General features: G+C 29.6%; 1 pseudogene; it reads left to right on the top strand.

Moving 5' to 3' along the window:
* The first annotated feature begins 248 nt into the window (after window positions 1–248).
* Window positions 249–3,688, top strand: LOC149497512 (beta-bisabolene synthase-like; annotated as a pseudogene).
* Window positions 3,689–17,762: the final 14,074 nt, after the last annotated feature.

Raw genomic sequence — 17,762 nt, 5'->3', positions numbered from 1 at the left:
CTTTACCCTTTAAAACTTATTTTTTTTATTAGATTAGTGTATGCAACAAGAAATTTCCAATAAAAACAAGTTATTGTGATATTTTACTCTTTTTATCTACTGAGCTGTGAACTACTTATTGAGCAAGGAATTGCTTATTTTTCCTTCTATATAAACAGCTCTTGATTTATGAGTTAAGCATATTGAAGAGAGACTCTTCTTATTCTCTCCTTCTTGTATATCTCTCTAGAGTTTGTGCAGTTACAACAATGGCTCTACAAGCTGCTCTGTCATTTCCTCTTGCTGCAAGTAGGCGCTCTGCAAATTATGATTCTACTGTTTGGGACTATGATCTTCTTCAGTCACTTCCCAGTAACCACTCTGTATGTTACTTCATCTTCCTTTGGTTTAATATATTTAAATATTATCTTATACATAAATCATATATCTACTTACTATCAGCTATGTGCGACTGTTCATTCCAAATGATATTTATATAAAAACTCGAAGGTGAGAGGACTCAAAACTCGATACCTCTCACTCGTCTCGTAAGTTACAAGATCAACTGGACTACATATGATTTGACATCTACAGATTACAGCCAAAGTGAATATGGGGACACTTGCACATATTCCAGGTTGAGCAAATAACAAATGAATATGTGACATCTACAGATTATAACCAAAGTGAATATTCCAGGTTGAGTAAATAACAGATGAATATCTGAATTCTGACATACTTGCTAACCAGCCAAAGTGAAGATCTGACATCTACAGATTATAAAGTAAATTGCATGGATTGACATGCTTTATAATAATAATTTATTAAAGATTATAGCCAAGGTACTCTGCTTTATAATAACATCTACAGATCATCGATGCATAAAGTTAAAAGATAAAAGATAAAGAGTTGATATATTATCATTAAATTTTAATTGGCTGTATTGAATAAAGAACAATATAATAATTGAGAGCAAAATGTATCATTTACAAAATATCAAAACAAATTGTTTCAACAATTTAGCACAACAACTTGAATGTTTTTGTGATTAACACTTTGGTGTTCATCATTTCATATGTTGAATATTCACAATATTTGCATTTTTGCAGGAAGAGAAACCTACCAAGCAGGTTGAGAAACTGAAAAATGAAGTGAAGAGTCTTATTAATGGAGAGATGGAGCCATTAGCCAAGCTTGAGCTCATTGATGAAGTTCAAAGGCTAGGCTTGAAGTACCAATTTGAGTTGGAGATTAAGGATGCACTTAATGCTGTCTATTCAAATACTAGTAATGGTTGGCCATACGATGATGATCTTTATGCTACTGCACTTCGTTTTAGGTTATTTAGACAGCATGGGTATCATGCACCCGAAGGTACCACCAATTCAATTATTTGTCATTTATATACTTACCGGATTTTCTGATCTTGGTTGTAGTCTAAAGATAACAGGATACTGAACTGACAAACCTTTTTCTTTCCTATAAATTGGTAAAAATTGAATAGATTAACAAACATCGACCACTGATAAGGCTCTATTTGACAACAGCTTTTGAGGGAAGGTTTAGAGTTTTTGTCCCTTTTTGAGGGAACATCTATAAGTTAGAATTTCTCCTAATATTTAAATGTCCCTTTTTGTCGTTTTATATTCAAAAGCTAATTAAATAGCATTTTTATCGAACATTTTTACTCTAAATAGTTGTATAAATAGCTAATAGCTATTAAAATAACTAGTATTGCCGAACAGGCCCTAAGTCTAGTGATGCTAATAATAGCCATTAGAAACCTTCTGCTTGTTTGAATAATGTTAATTTGTTTTATGTTTTAATCTTTTTTCATTATATAAATTATTTAATGCAAAAACGAACGAAATGGTACTAAGGGTTTGTTCAGTTGTAGAAAGCTGGAGTAATTTTTTAGAACAATTTTCCAAGAAAATTGAAAAACTGAGTTTTGTGTTCAAATTAGTCAGTTTTCTAACTGAAAAATAATTTTAAGTTATTTTTCAAAGTTTTCTTTTATAACAAAAGACATATTTTCCAACTGTTTTCTATCTTTAAACAATGATATTTTCATAATTAAAATTATAATATATATAAATTATTTTTTCTATAAAATATTAAAGATAAAAATATTTAAATAAAATAAAATTTTAAATTATGCTTTAATAAATAATTAATTTTATTATTACAAATACATTATATCCTTTATTTTTTAAAAAAGTTACAAAATGATAGAAAATGATATTATTATTATAAATAATCAATTATAAAAATTCAAAAACTTTTACATAAAAAATTTCTAAATTTATTTTATATTATGAAAGTTATGACTAGTGTTTGTGAAGTTAAATTAAAATATGAATTTTTATTGTTATCAAGTGAACATATTTTCCATTTTGTTATCAAGTGAACATACTTTCCTAACATTCTCATTTGTATTTAATTTTATCTGGGTAGATGTATTTGAGAGGTTCAAAGATGAGAAAGGTGAATTCAAGGCATCCCTTTGTGAGGATGCGAACGGAATGTTGAGTATGTACGAGGCTTCTTTCTTTGGGTTTGAAGGTGAAAGGAACATAGATGAGGCCAAGATCTTTAGTACTAAAAGTTTGATGGCTCTGAACACATCTGCATCTGGAAGTTTTGGGAAATAGAGCATGCTTTGGATATGCCAATCCATTGATGAAATGGATTATCGATGCATATGAACAAGAGCAACACATGAATCCTACTTTGCTTCAACTTGCTAAATTGGGTTTCAACATGGTGAAATCTATTTATCAAAAAGAAGTTGGCAAATTGGCAAGGTATAATTTTTATTTTCAATCTTGTGTAGTTTAATAGTAGCACTTTGCTTTTTTTTTTTTTTTTTTTCAAGAAAGGTGATAAAAAATATTTTAAAAAAGGTAAATTGAAAACTATTTAGCATATAGGGTTGGTTTTTATTGATTAGGAAAAAAATGGGGGTAAAATTGAATTAAAGAATAATGCTTTGGAATTAAAGAACATTTTGATGGCTTGTGTTTAAATGCCTATAAAGCTTAACTCAAACATGTAGTTTTTTTTTTTTGTCCTTTTAATTGCAGTGGGAAAAACTCTGTAAGGCCTACCTTACAGAAGCAAAGTGGTACCATAAAGGATACAAACCAAGATTTGAAGAGTATCTAGATAATGCAGTTATTTCAATAGGAGCACTCTTCCTGTTATTTTGTTCATATTTTCTTACTGCTGAGAAAATAACCATGGAGGCCTTGGACTACATTGACAAACTTCCGACTATCATGCATTGCTCTTCCTTAATTGTTCGTCTCACTAATGATTTGGGAACTTCATTGGTAAGAAATATGACCTTACTTATGATCTTACTTGTTGACAATTGATGCCATTTTGTTATTTGTTTAATGGTCAGTTTGAATTGGCGAGTGGAGATAATTTGAAGGCAGTCCAATGTTATATGAACGAAAGAGGAGTTTCAGAAGAAGTTGGGCGCCAACATATCAATGATATAGTCCATAAAACATGGAAGACGATGAATGAGGCTATGGTTGGTGATTATCCCTTCTCAGAACCTTTTCTTAGTGCGAGTCCAAATCTCGCCAGAACTGCTCAATTCTTTTACCATTATGGAGATGGGCATGGCGCCCCAGGCAGTGAAACCAAGGGCCACCTTATGCCATTATTGTTGCAACCTATACCAGTTATAAGTTAAGATTAATTATTAAAGTTTTTTAAGTTAATATATAATGTAATGCCCTAAATATGAACTCATGTATTGCTTCATCCTTATCATAATTTTCACTTAATAATGTGTGGTTAGTATAATCTTTGAAATAATAATTTTCATATTTTTCAAATATTTAATAAGTGTTTAATTCATATAATTTAAGAAGTTTGAGTATTCAATGGAATAATTTTTACAAGTTGAAGTATTTAATGGATACAATTTTATAAATTGAAGTAAAAGTTAAAAGTGCCACGAGATTTTAGAAAAAGGTTCAATTTATACCCTGAATTTGGGCCAAATATACAAAAAACCCACAAACGAACTTTTGGATTAAAAAGCTCACAAACTTGACATTTTATTATCACTTTATTTCAATTTTTCACTAAGAATCTATGTGTGTACAACACACGGTCAATAATAAGAAATAAATGAATTAAAAATTATTTTCCTCTAATAAATAGTAACAGCAACATCTCTTGAGCTAAAATAGTAACAGCATCTTAATTATTTGATCAATAAATATGACATGTGACAGGTTATGAATCCATCAATTATTTATTATGTTTCAGATATTAATTCTTGAAAAGTAGCTTCCAGCTTTGGTTATTTTGGCTAAGGAGATGTTGCTGTAACTATTTACAAGAGAAAAATAATTTTTAATTCATTTATTTCCTATTGTTGACCGTACTGTACACACATAAATCTTTAGTGAAAAATTGGGCTCAGTGACAATCAATTGCCAAGTTCATGGGTTGCAAATTAAAACTTTTTTCCAAGATTTTTCAGGTAAAGTATAAAGATGAATTTATGCATTGTGCTTTTAATTAATAAGTATAAATTGGTTTGTCTTGTTGAATTTTATCCTTCTTGTGTTAGGACTGCTATACGATAAGAGCGACCAAACGGTAATACAATTCATTTTATATGTAAATTGTTCTTTTTAGATGACTTTAAGCTAATTTGTTATTATGTATAGTTGAGTTGAAAATTTAAGTGAATTTATATAAAATCTGACAATTTGGCATCGAGTAATCAATTTTTTTAAACCAATCGCTTCTTGTATACAAAGACCAAATAAGAAAATGGTGATGACTAATGCATTGCGATTCCAACCAGGATGAGCAATTCTCGGTTTCTAACCGAGAATCAAACCGAACCGATTCATTTCAGTCTGATTTGGATAATTGTTTTAAAATTTTGATTACCGATCGGTTTGGATATATAGAACCGTTTGGTTTTCGATTTTTGGTTTGATTACCATAAATAACTAATCGAATTTATTTTTAAGCTAATATAGCTAATTTGGTCTGAAATAATTGAATCCAAATCGAAACAAACCGATTTAATTTGGTTTGGATAGTTTATTATACTATTTGGTTTCGGATTTGGATACCATAAAAATATTTTTAGATAAACTGAAATCGAGCTAATTTAGTTGTTCGGTTTGGTTAACCGAACTCTCAGCCCTAATTCCAACCACTGGAGGAGCGAGTGCTACTTCTGAAACAATCACTTAAAGGGATACAAACCTTTAAACCAAATATAAGAGTAAACCTCTAAAACAAATATGGATTCACAATAAAAAAAATCAAGGAAAGTAAACTAGAGATGGTTTCTATATGCAAAAGGATCCATTACAACAACTATCAATAATGACAGAGATGATAAGTTCTAGAAATATAGAGAATCTATCTCTCCATTTTTGCATCGGTGTATATGGATAGTATGCATGAGAATTGAGGTTTATTGCTAGTGCCTCCATTGTGAAAAGCTGTAGAGACCTCAGCTCAATTCCCTAACCCTAACTTTTCAATTAGGGAAATTCTGTAACCTTACCCTTCAATCACCAGCTGGTGGAAATTCTCCAAAACCTCCAAGCATGAAGACTTTCTATTGCCTTCAAAAAATAAACTAAGGGTGTCAAAATTTGTTTGGTGTTTTAGGTTCGACATGAATCCGCCTAACACGTGATAGTATGACCCATTTAATAATCATATCAAATATTTAAACATGAAAATTAAACGAGTGATACGAATATGATAATTGTATTCCACTTAATTAAATGGGTCATATGTGCATCAAAAAATTTAACCAAATTTAATTAAATGGGTCGTATATGGATCAGAAACAAGACACATATAACATGTATGACCCGCATAAACCTCTTAATATATTAATTATAGATGAAATTACATTTTTATTATTAAATAAAAGGGTTAAATAGGTTAGACGAATCAACTCGTTTAAATTTCTGTTATATATAGGTCATTCGTTTGTAACTCGAACTCATTTAACCTCAATGGCTCGTTTAATTTTTGTATTAGGTGAATTATATTCTCGTGCCATGACCTTTTTTTCAACACACCTAAAATCACAACAAAACAGCATGGCTTAGTAACGAGCGTGGATGAGAATTGAAGAGCCACTCACTAGCTTGGGAAATGCATGGTGTTTTATTCGGAATTCCTTTCTGAAATTGGAAATTTTTGTGATCAGGTGATAGATGAAAACAAGAATTCCAAATGCGGCATAACCTTGGAAAAATACTTACTTATACCGGATATATGACTCCACTTATATACCAAATCAATAAAAATAAAAGTTTTTCAAAACGTGTTCTTGCTTTATTCTTTTTTTCCTTGTGTATATTCAGAATTACCTTGTTTCAACAAAAGCTCTCATTTTAATTGGTTTGATCCATTCATGGTCTAAGCAAATCAATCACTATAAGAAAAAAATAAATTAGTGACAAACTTTTGTCGCTAATTCATAATATTTGGACGCTAATTAGTATTTCCCACCAAAATAGTGACAAAAAAATTTTGATGCTTAAACCTTTATCGTTATTTTTTTAGTGACAAAACCATATTTTATTAGTAAATTAGCAACAAAATTTTTGTGACTAAATTTGTAATTTTGTCGATAATTGATGAAATAAAACAGACACATTTTGAAGGTATTTTGTTGAAATTTTGTTGTTATTTTGTCATTATTTTTTCACTATTTTGTCTGTAAATTTATTTTGTAGTTAAATTTATTGTCTATTTCAATAAAATGAAGTTATTAGCTACTGGATCCATGTCCCCATCTTTTCAAGTCATGAAAGATTAAACTTTTTTGGATATTGACTTGCCTACCGGATCCACGACCTCATATATGGATCAAACCAATAAAAATATGAAGTTGTAACGAGAATACTTCTAACCATACATTAAGGAGAAAAAAAGGGATAAATTAGCTATTTTCAATAGTTTGGTCTACAAGTTTGTCTATAGATCCGGTCTTGGCAAATATAATCATAGGAAATATTTGGGACCTTTATGCATTGAATATTCAATACTAGAATGCATCTGCAAATTCAATTTAATGCAAAGTTAATTGGAAATAAAGTATAATTTAGTTGAACTTATATTATAAATTAAATAGAAAATTAAAGTTTACAATTTTATTAAAAATCAATAATGTGAAATAAAATGATATTAAAATTAGTAAATTTATGAAAATAATGAAATAAATGAAATAATATATGTACATGGACAATAATATTAATCTTGCAGGTAATAAATGAAATACCTTCTCTCCCTTAGAGAGTTAAAACCAGCAAAAGTGAAGTCCTTTCTAAACATCAGAAATTAAGATCTGCAAGACCTGGCCTCTACATTATTGTCTTGTGAATTACTTTTACTTTTACTTTCATAATTTATAGAAACCAACTTTTGAAGATTTTGGAAAATTTGAAGATCACTCGCTCTATATATTAATGATGTGAATTATAAATAAAAAATCATGGACCATTTCCATTTATCACTTCATGAAACACATAAACAAATAAATTTAGAGATAAACATGAGAATCTGATTAACTTTTTGCCAAGAGATTAAAAATTGCGAATACAATATTGCAGAATTTACTATATTCTGTATTAGCATCAGCAAGTGGAGATGTAATATCTGGTTTAGCCTTGAAAGCTTCCGAGCACTTCTGCGATCCAGTCATGGCAGCAGTAACCCATTTTGTAAGATCACCGTAAGCTTTAGAATCGAGGGCAGCAACTGAGTCCTTAAGCTTTTCAGTCACACATTCATAAGCCTTAGAGCATTCTACCAACACTTTGTTGGCTCAAGGGTCAAAATTTAATCTCGGAATTTTGATGATTAAAACAAAATAAATAAATTTAAATTATATTATTTGTGCTAATAGTAATTTTATGCAGAATTCTTATGGAAAGAAAACGTACATGGCAAGTCCTACATTGTGTGTGAAGATATCCGAAGACCCTAGTGGTTAGGTTTTTAGGATACATTGTAGGATAGAGAGAAAATTCATCTATAAGCACATAAACTATTTTTCTCTCATCAAAAATATTTTTCGGAAATTAGATTCTTCAAAAATAAATTCTTTTGTCAAAAATTTGTTTTCGAAAATATTCTTTAAAAATCAAAATGATTTAATTACCTAAAACTAAAGAGATTACGTATCTAACAAATTTGGTAATAAATCATACACTTTCTTTTTCGGAAATTCCCTTTGAAGATCTAAAGGATTTTTATTTATTCTCTTACCTAAAACGAAGAAAGATTATATCTTTTCGTTTTTAGTAAGTATCTCTTCGAAAATTATTTTCCAAATAAATTACTTTCGAAAATCTTTTTGTTTAAGAAAAGAAAGATCGTTTTCTATTCTCTTACCAAAACGATAAAATAAACTTTTAATAACTAAGATTTTCGTATCTTCTAAATAAAGAAAGAAGATATTCTGATTTCAAAATGAAATATTCTCTTTCCAAAAGCGAGAGCTGCATATTTCTCTATAAAAAGGAGCTTCCACGCTTTGAACTAGGTGGAAGTAAGAGTTTTCGTTTTAAGAGCATTCTCTCATTGATCACATCCTTTATCTCTCAAAACTTACTCTCTACCCCCATTTTCTTTTCATCTTTACACTTCACGTTTTTTTTTTATCTTTATAGAGAAAAGAATTTTTATAACTACTTTTGAACAACGGTTCTGTGTTCTAAACGATTTTCTAATCTGATAAACTGTTTTTCCTGTGCTTATATGTGCATTTCTTTCTGTCTATTTAGATTCTGTAATCTATAATAGACATGTTTTTATTTGATAAACTTGTGTGTAATAGCTTAGATTAGAAGCTATTATGCAAGAGGTTATCAAGCGACCTTCTCCTTGTGTGAGATTTTAATGTCTTGAATTGAGTTTCTGTACTCTGCCAAAAACAGAAAGGGTTGAGGTTAACTAGAACCTTTGGAAAATCTAGTGGGATAAAAGGGTAGATCTAGGTGTTGATCTATTGCCTTGTACTGTTGGTTTGTCTCTTACCCTTGAAAAGAGATAACATAGTTGAGGATCTCAAGATGAGTATTGAGGAATGGATGTAAGCGAGTTAGTGCCGAACCACTATAAATCGCTGTGTTGATCTTTTTGATTTGTGAAGTTTCGCTTGATACTGCTTTACTTACACTCTTGCTTATATTTTAGAAATGCTAAATTGGTCAATGATTTGATGTTCTAAAACTGGAATAAGTCTTATCTTCTCTGAACATTAGAACTCTGGAATTCTGATAAGTGAATATACCAAGTTCTAAACAGTTCTTCTATTTATAGTATATTTCACTACTTGGGTTTCTAATCTGTTTTCTAAACCTGGTTAAGGCTCTGTGAAGCAGTTCTAATTTCAATAACTATCTCTCATACAGTCTTATATGATTTTCTAAACTTTATGAAGAAGTTATAAATTCTATAGTTTTTCGACATAAAGAAGTTCTAATATTGAATAAGACACTGTGAAGCAGTTCTAATTGATAGCTGCACTTTGCATAGTCTTTCTATTCTTTATAAATAGAATATTGTGAGGTAGTTCTAATTCATAATCTATTCTCATAAGTTCTATATTTTTCAGCTGCACTTAGAATTTGATATTCTGTTTTTAATTCTAAAATATTTTTAGAAAACCCAATTCACCCCCCTCTTGGGTTGTGCCATACACATAGGGACCCACACACTTCCTTAACGTTTGGATCTGAAGCTGTTTCCTGCAATTCAGAAGAAAGCTTGACTAGTTCAGTTCCATTGGTAGATAACATGTTAGCATCTTTTGTCAAGCCTTCCAGATCAGTTGCCGAAGATGATTCTAAAGCTGTTGTGCATAGGTCTTTAAATAAGGTTTTCTCACAAGATTGGGTTACAAATTTTGAGGCTTGCTAACTTGTGGAAATCATAGCAAGAATAGAGCAAAGTAAAAGAATTTTGAAGACATGGTGATTGTGAGATTTTTCTTTTTTTTTTTTTTTCTCTTGGAACTTTTTATTTTTTTTCCCTGGAAATATTCTGGTTTTCTTCTTGTATATATACTAATACAAATGAAAATAGGTTTACATGTTTTGAGTTTTTTTGTAACTATTATCTATTTTTGGTTAACTTGTTAGAGAAATAAAAGGAGAAATTGAAATATAAATTTAGGTAAGTGGTTTACCACTGGCCAAATGCCTAATGGCTATGGAAAATAGAAACAGGAGATGTAGGTTGAATTTGAGACCAATTTAATTGAGCACTGGCCAAATGCCTAATGACTAATTAAGTTTAAATCCTATTTAGATGCTGGGAGAGTCCTAATTGAGAAGAAATACAAAGCTTAAACAATTTTCTATCTCCAAAAGATTTCTTACTCAACAGAGATTCACTTTCCTAAACGAATACGAAGATATTACAAAAAGTCTATATAAAGAGAGAGACTAGCCATGATCGAGGGTCGAATCCATTCACTGTATATTCCATCTCTTGTTCTATTATTTTCTGCATATTTTTCTCTCTTCAAGACTTCAAGCATTGAAGTTGGCGTCAAGATTCAAGGAAGCCGTTCAAGCCTATCGTTGACTAGTTTTTATTTCTAAACTCTCTTTTTGTTTATTATTCTTTATGGGACTATTACAAGTTTAATTCAGTTTTATTTAATTACTATGTCGAACTAAACTCTCATACTAGGGATTTGATGTAGCTTAATTTCGATTTCAATTTTTAATATTAGATTTGCTTTCTTTATTTTAAGTATAATTTATTATTGAACTTAATGCTTTCAGGCAGAGTTTCTCCCCTAAATTGATTTATTTCATTAATCACTATTGGAAGAAGGGTTTTTGATGTGAAAAAGGTAATAAATTACATAAGAATATAACTTGATGCGGAAGCTATATGGTTTGAATCATGGGGGATTTTCATAAGTTAACAACCTTAGGTTATGAATTCATAAACAAACCATAAAATTTAATGATTTAATTCATGTTTGATTGCGCTATTGGAAGATAGGTCGTTAGATTGGGTTAAAATAGCTAACAATACATCGGGAGAGTTTGTTAGTGATTTTAGGGTTGTTTCCCCTACTTGAACAATTAAAATTGATTATCAAACTAATAAAATAAATTGAATAAAATTAAGTGAAGTCAAAATCCCTAGTAGCTTTTAATCCTTGATTTCTTTTTATCAAATTGTCTTGCCTGATTACTTTACTATAGGTTTGAGCTTAACTTTAAAACATATAGAAGAAGATAATGTTGGAATTTATCATGCACATACAAATTCAGGAAAATGCAAATGAACTATAATTTTGACAAAAACACATATTTTTAGACTCAATCTACAATTTGCCCATATTTCACCTTTTTGGACAAAAAAAAAAAAAACTCATCATCTTGTATATAAAATTACAAATTACCATTTTCTAACTTGATAAGAGGTGTCCTCTGCAAACAGAGTTAGAAGTGAATGAGTAAGGTGAATTATTTATTCCTCTTAGCTCTTTGTGCCATATGATATCAACCTTTGCCCACTTCTCAGTTCTTTCATATTTCAGTTTTTTTCATGTTTGTATCCCTAAAACCTAAGAAATAAAAAATCAAACAAGAAGAACTATTATATTACTCAACTAATAGTGCACTATAAAATTTAACTTTTTTTATTTTTATTTTTTCTATATATATTCATGCTTTAAATATAATAAAACTTCAAATATGACAAAAATAAATAATTACTAAAATAAAATAGAACATAAAAATGAATAAAATTAAAAAGGTAGTTAATCTATATTCTGGAGAATTACTCTATATTCTGGAGAAACAGCTTCACATCTCAAAGAAAGTACGGTTCTATAAAAAATAGATAACAATTTCTATATTCCTCATTCTTTGCATTGCTCATGATCCACTCCAAGAAGAAGAAGAAGAAGAAGAAAATGGAGTCAATTGCATTTGCCTTGATAGAACTGAGTCAATGAAGTGACTTGTTGCTGTTGTGCTACTACCATTGAGAGAGAGAGAGAGAGATAGAGAGAAGATAAACAATAAATCAACAATAGCAATAGCGAAAGAAAGAATGTGAAATTTAAATCTCTAAATTATTGAAATTTGGCAAATTAGAACTAGTTTGAAGAGATTCCTAAATGGCTAAATTTATAAAAATAACTTCAATTTTGTGACTTGTTGTAAAATCACCCTAATTTGACCTTTGTATCTCAAACACCCCAGTTTATAAACTTAGATATATTGTCACCCTTTTTCAAATCGGAGCTACGATTTTAAATAAAATAATATAAATATGAAACCCACTACATAACCTTGGGTTAACCTAACCCAAGGCTTGAAACACGCAATTTTGACTAACCAAATTTGCCCATCTCTTCCAAACTTTCATCTCCCTCCTTCAATCTCCACTGTAACGCTATTATTCTTCATTTGGTTTCTCTGTCCTCTATAGCTTCTTCCTTTAATGCATTAAATAACTAATAGTCAATTATTTCCTTTGCATCTGTACATATACGTACCCTCAATTCCAAAGTCCCCACTCATTTTTCCAATTATCAAGTTTTTGCTCAAATTATTCAGAAAATCAACAAAATGCCATTTTTATAGAAGCAAATGAAGAGGCGATGGTAACTCTGCAATCTTTCTATATATTCTTTAACACAATACAAACAGCCAAATATTGTGCCTTCTTTTACCCTTTTCAATGTGCAATTATCATCAATAAAAGATTAGTTGTTTGATTGTGATTGGATTTGCATATATACAAATTGAAGTTGGTTGGACTTGATAATTTTAACAATTATTATGACCGTTGTTAAAGAAACAATAAGTCTATACTTAATAACCATGGGATCTTTATAGTCGATGATGTTATTCACGCTCCACTTTACAGTGAAGATCATTGGAGGTTTGGGAGAGAGAAAGTGATGGGTATTTGTGGCTAGTCAAAGTAGGGCGCTTTGCAAGTTTTGGGTTATGTTAACCCAAGGTTATGTAGTGGGTCCCATATTTATATTATTTTATTTAAAACCCTAATCCCAATTTGAAAATAGGGTGATAATATATATAAATTTGTAAACTGGGCTGCCCAAGGTACAAAGGTCAAATTATGGTGATCTTATAATAAGTCGCAAAGTTCATGGTATTTTTATAGGTTTAGCCTTCCTGAAATGTTCCATTTTTTCATTGATTTTATTGTACAAGACTTCCTTCTCTCTTTGTTTTTGCTGTATAGGACTGCTAACCAATTTGAGGGATTTTGGGATTTATAGATTGTAGACTCCCCCCCTCTCCTAGTATCCCTTAATCAAGTAAATAATAAAAAATAAAAAATTAATAATATTTATTTTTACATTGATCATATGTAGCACACGCGAACTAGTCAAGCAATGAAAGGAGCAATTTGTAAGTTTATGTCTAAGGTGGTGAGATTTTTGTAAAAAAAGGGGAAATATGGGAAAATTGTATATTGAGTATAAGTTCAGGGGGCATTTGAACCTTCTTTCTAAGATAAAACAAGCGGCCTATCAAATATTTTAGAGTCAAATATGTTAATTGATATAGCTATTTTCATATTGCTTTACCACAAGTTTGAACTTAACTTTAAAATAGATCGAAGAAAATAATGTTGAAATTTATCATGCGCATACAAATTCAGAAAAAAGCAAATGAACTATCAAATGACGAAAAGACATTTTTTAACGTGTTTCAGTTATTGGCCTATGTGGATATATGCACAAATACTTGAAAGGGATTTGATATACCTATCTTATTGTTGTATGTTGATGCCTCATTCAAATAGCTTCCTCCTCCAGCCTTTTAAACTAGGTTTGGTTTGATGTAATGCAATGTCATGTAATCAAAGATATAGTACAATGAAAAATATAATGGAATGGAATGTAATCAAGATTCTATTACTATGTTTAGTAATGTAGTTAAAAAATTTATGGAATGTAATCACGATTCCTTTTTTTTATTTTTGTTTGTAAATAAATAATGTAATTAGCACACCGCCACCGCTATCACCATCACTCCACCTCCACCACCACAACTTCCACTCTACCATCATCACTACCACCACATTATTATTAATAATAAAAGAAATATTTGAACCAAAAGTTGTTCATTATATCAAACTATTGTAGACTATTTAGACCTATAAACTATTTGGACTAGAAAATTAAAAAAATAAACTAAAAAAAATATAATGTCATAAAATAAAAGTTAAAATCATTAAAAATTAATTTTTTTACACAATTTTATATATTTTCGTTGCATAAATTAAATTACAATATAAAATTATGGTATTTTCATTTTTTTAGTGATTTTTCATTTCATTCTTTCTATTCATATAATTACAAAATAATAATTCATAATGATATGGTGGTAGTAGCATGGTGGTGGTGGTAGTGATTATGATGGTAAGTGGCAAAAGAGCAGTGGTTGCGTTGATGGTAGTAGTAGAGTGACGGTTATGGTTACAGTGGTAGGTGGCATAGAGTGGTGGTTAGTGGTTGTGGTGGAGTAGTGGAGTGATTATTGTAGTTGAGAATACAGATAGATTTTGACGAATGTGATGGATTTTACATAGATTTTTTATGTAATAAATATTACATTAATTAAAGTAACAAAGATTATATATAATCTCAATTACATTACAAGGTTAAAGAAAAAGTCTAATCAAACAAATATAATCAATCATGTAATGTAATTCAACTACATAGTTGATTACAACATACCAAACATAGTTTTAAAGCAAATTATTAATAGTTTGGTGGTTTCTTGAGCATTTTTAATTTTTATTTTCCAATATAAAAAATATATGTTTTTTTTTATTTGGTCAAGAAACTGCCACTCCCAATATATAATGGTTTCTTAAGGATTTTCATTTTCTCAATGAAGTAAGAACGAAAAATTTTAACAAATGGTACTAACCAATTTTTGTGAATACTTCCAAAATAACACTATTATATTGAATCCTAATGAGTGTCATCCATTATTTAATATTTACTAGACTAGACATTAGTTTCCTAGTCTTTTATTTTTCTCAATACATAAATTCACCTCTCAACATTATAATTTTAATTTTGTAAATTTCTATTCTTGTAACTGTAAAATCCTTCTGCCGAATTAATGAAATCCCAGCTACCAGAATGATATGTGATTGACAAATGCCTTTATTTATATTAAAATTTTTTACACGTAAACGTTCCCTTTCCTCCCCTGCCAACAACGCAAAACCACTATCACTTCCACCTATCTCTCTCAAATCTAAAAGCTCTGCGTGGGAGAGAAGGAAGGATCTTTATTAGGACCATATCTCCATCAAAGAGTGAAATGAATCATGGTCATGCCAACCAAAGTAGAGCAGTGCGTAAATAAAATTAGAGTGAGATCAGAGTTAGAGAAAAGCATACAAACTGAGAAATAATGAGATTAGATGCTCAAAGTTTTTGAATGTCCAATAAATTTATTGAATAAGGTATATCCACTTTCAGTCTTACAGAAAAACAAAAACATTGATTAATTTTAGATTTTGTAGAGATAGGTGGATGGTGGTTTTAGACATTGGTGATGGTGGTTTCGATTTTTTTTTTTTTTTTTTTTTTTTTTGGTACATTAAGGGGAGCCAAGGCTCAAGACAATCTACCATAAGCAATACCAACAATATCATGATTAATTAAACTAACCAAACCAGGAGGAGGCACAGAGAGTGTATGACAACCAAGAGGAAGAGATGCAGCCCACGTGGTATTCCGATGGCCGAAATTTCATTAATTCGCCAAACGAATTTTACTGTTACACAAATAATAATTCAAGGATTTTTTATGTTACAAATTAAATTTTAGGCTCCACAATGTGATTGTGGCTATAATTTAGGTATGAAGGGTGAAAGAAAATGAGTGTGTAATTGGTCTAATTTTTCAAATTGAAGTGTTCAATAAAATAAATTTAAAAATCGATGTGTTTAATATGTGTCATTTCATAAGTTAAAATATTTAAAATAAAAGTCGACAGTGCCATAAGATTAAAATAATAAAGTTCAAGGGTAAATTTCTATGTTCAACCTTTTTTATTTATTAGGAGGCTCAACAAGCAGAAAGAATATCTTAAACTACACAATACAGCTAACTCTCTCATTCACTCGTCAAACAAGTAAGAAATTTTATAGCTTGAACCTGAGAATTTTCGTTCCCGTCTGTATAAATAAGAAAACCAACCAAACATATAGATTGGCTAGTAATATAAAATAAATATCTTTTATTACATTACACTTAAATTCCATTATGGTGTACCGAATATGGCGTTAGAGATTGGCCATGGATGGAAAGCTTTATGTATATATGCAAGCAATATATTTTTCAAAGAGACGATTAAGTAAATTTTGGCCAATTGGATAACAACAGATCAGGCTATTGAACCTGACTTTTTCCTTAATTTTTCCATTAAAATATTATAATGTGAAATGGTATGTTTCATAAGGTTTTCTACGTAGAAATGTGAAATGACAAATCTTAATATTTCTCTCTCTTCCTTTTCTCAAACTCTTTTTCTTTCCTTCATCCTATCTCTTTGAATCATCCCTCATCTAAGCCCTCATTTTATTTTTATTTTATCATCAACAATAGGCATGATCACAATTTCAAAACCGCCGGTTCCAATTATAAAAAAAGTGGAGCTGAAATCAAACCGCTTTTAGGCAGTTTCTGAAACAATTTTGGAACTGCCAATTCTAGTTTAATTTCGATTTGAAATTGAAATTAGTTAATTTATTTCAATTTTTAAAAATTCTTTTTTAGATTTTTAGCTTGAATTATTATTATTACTGTTGAAAAAAATAAATCAATTTTAAAAAAATTAAAAATTTATTTTAAATAATATAATAAAAAAAATAGTTGGAAGTGTCTTTAAGATCATATTTTTCACGATTTCAAACCGGAACCCCCAATTTTAAATTAAGAACATTGGTTCCGGGTTTAAAAAATGAAGAACCGAAATCAAATCTTAAAATACACGGTTTCAATTACTGTTTGAAATCAGAAACCGTTGATCACTGTTTATTGCCTATTTTAATTCATAAACATTTATCTGTTACAGCATTAAAATTCTAAGGCCTCCAAATCATTGGATCTAATGGAAAATACCACAAAAAAAAAAAAAAAAAAAAAAAAAAAACTATGTCAAATAATTGCAACTTCCCTTAGTTTTTAGCCACGATTTTTTCTTTTTTCTTTTTTTCTCGACTGGCCTGGTTGTTTTCTGGATTTGCTATTGAAGGTATATTTATGAGTTTTGATGTAACGAGTTTTGATATTTTATTTTACTTTAATAGAAGGTTACTTTCATTATGAAATTTTATTTTCTATCTTTTGATTTTACTTTATTTAGTTGATTAATTAAAAAAAAAAAAAACTTTCTTTTTGGACCGAGCGATCATTTAGTTGGACGAACATTAAATTTAGAAATTCTATAATTGGTTCTCTAAAATAAATACACGAAGTAATGAATTTGATAATAATTTAGAGACTAAAAAGTACTTTACCCTCTAAAACTTATTTTTTTTATTAGATTAGTGTATGGAACTAAATATGCAACAAGAAATTTCCAATAAAAACAAGTTCTTGGCATATTTACTCTTTTTATCTACTGAGCTGTGAACTACTTATTGAGCAAGGAATTGCTTATTTTTCCTTCTATATAAACAGCTCTTGATTTATGAGTTAAGCATATTGAAGAGAGGCTCTTCTTATT

Source organism: Jatropha curcas, chromosome 3 (assembly GCF_041381405.1).
Source record: "Jatropha curcas cultivar XTBG-Jc1 chromosome 3, XTBG_Jcur_1.0, whole genome shotgun sequence".
Lineage (NCBI taxonomy): Eukaryota > Viridiplantae > Streptophyta > Magnoliopsida > Malpighiales > Euphorbiaceae > Jatropha > Jatropha curcas.
The sequence above is the reverse complement of the archived record's forward strand: the minus strand, read 5'-3'. Positions and strand labels throughout refer to the sequence as shown.